Below are 1,860 nucleotides of genomic sequence, written 5' to 3' on the forward strand. Positions count from 1 at the left end.
TCCGTTATACAGCGCTCTCCTTGGTCAAATTTACAAAGCCTTCAACTTTTTTTGTTCCTGTACAAGTTGTTTTCATTTAATTTTTATTCCAAGAAATATTGATATTGTGGTAAGGAAACTTGTTAAATTATGTAAAAAATGACAACTGTATTCTCTAATTCATATGTAGATATCGGTAATCCTGAATAATTTCTTAGAAATATTTGTTTAAACATTTACGAAGCATTAATGTCTGAACATTATAGTTAAGATATTCGAAACTGTAGTAATTAAACTTATTCATTATGCATTTAAAAATATCATATTTTTATATTAAACAACATTTTCATGTGTAATAGAATATTTATATGATAAAAATAATGACATAACCACGATTTTAAAAAAATACAGGATTTAGTAACTAGGTTCTAAGTTCTAGTAATTTTCCAGTAACAATTGGCATTAGTTGGACTCAAGAAGATGTCGGTTTAAACTGCACTCATTTTCAACTTGTTTTATCAATTTTATCGATTTAAAATTCTATAAATCTGAGATGCATTGATGGAAAAAGAAAAAGGAACAATAACCAAATAAGTTCATACAAATTGATTTACTCAGGACTTAATACACAACCTTGTAAGTAGAATAATATATCACGACTCGTGCACAGTAGCATTTTCAATAGAAAGTGGCTTTCTCAAAACATCACTAAATTTTCTTTTCACTTAATTCACAGCAGTTGTCACCTCGACGGTTCGCCGAAAATGGGATTTCTAGCTGTTTCGCGTTGTGAAGCGAGAAAAACAATTAATTCTCCCAAGAAGAGGAATAATTTACAACCGCCTCGTGACGGGATTTTAAGTAAGGACAGTTTTGCCGCGTCTTATAAGAATGTCCGTCGCGGTACCAGTTGCAGACAGAAGCTAAGAGGCGGGTAAGTACAAAACAATGCTTAATTACTGTATCAATATTATATTTATTAAATAGAAAATAATTTGTGTATGATTAATATCTTCTATCTATATAAATAAAAATTAAATGCTGTTCATTGGTAAGCGCATCACTTGAGAACGGCTAGACCGATTTGGCTAGTTTTTTTTTTAAATGTTCGTAATAGTCCGAATAAGGTTTTTTAGGGAAAGAAAAATTGGAAAAGTTGCCCTGTACCTCAACCGGGAGGGTTGTTATAGGGTAGGATAGAAATTACCGTTTTTGCCCTATTTCTCCTATTTAACATTATGCAAAAAATCTGAAAAAATTCACAGTGATAAATAAGCATGTCTAGAATATTCTAGAATTTTTTCAGATTTTTTGCACAATGTTAAATAGGAGAAATAGGGCAAAAATGGTAATTTCTATCCTACCCTATAACAACCCTCCCAGTTGAGGTACAGGGTTGAAACTTGGTGTACCATGGTTTTTTGGGATAAACTATCGAATGGTGCATTGCGAAGTAGAATCGGCTCAAGGGTACTTTTGACCATCTTATCCTGCTATACCCTTTATTGAAATTTGGTCAGGACGTCTGTCGGGTCAGCTAATTAATAATAATTATAAATATTATAGTGTTCCAGGATGCGCCATTTGTTCCTGACGTTACTTTTCGTCACCTGCGTTTGTTCCATAGAAGGGTACACTAAAAGCCATGGAAAATCTTGCAGATATTGGTGCAAAACCATGGACGATCGATATTATTGTTGTCCATCGGGAAAAAGCGAGAGTTGGATGGAATATGTCTGGTACAACTTTTTATATCATTTGCTGTGGACCAACGCTGAGGAATCCCCTTCGTTCCACTTACCCTGGCGAGAAGTGTACATCGAAAAAGAAATAGAGACCAAGAAGCATTGTCCACCATTGAGAACCCATTGTCCACGAAGC

General features: G+C 33.8%; 1 long non-coding RNA gene across 1 annotated transcript; it reads left to right on the top strand.

Moving 5' to 3' along the window:
* Nucleotides 1-18: 18 nt before the first annotated feature.
* On the top strand, nt 19-907 carry LOC114875173. Its single transcript, XR_003789209.2, has 3 exons — nt 19-109; nt 430-615; nt 716-907. It is a non-coding gene; the product is annotated as an uncharacterized LOC114875173 (long non-coding RNA).
* Nucleotides 908-1,860: the final 953 nt, after the last annotated feature.

This window comes from Osmia bicornis, chromosome 8 (assembly GCF_907164935.1).
Source record: "Osmia bicornis bicornis chromosome 8, iOsmBic2.1, whole genome shotgun sequence".
NCBI classification, from domain to species: Eukaryota; Metazoa; Arthropoda; class Insecta; order Hymenoptera; family Megachilidae; genus Osmia; species Osmia bicornis.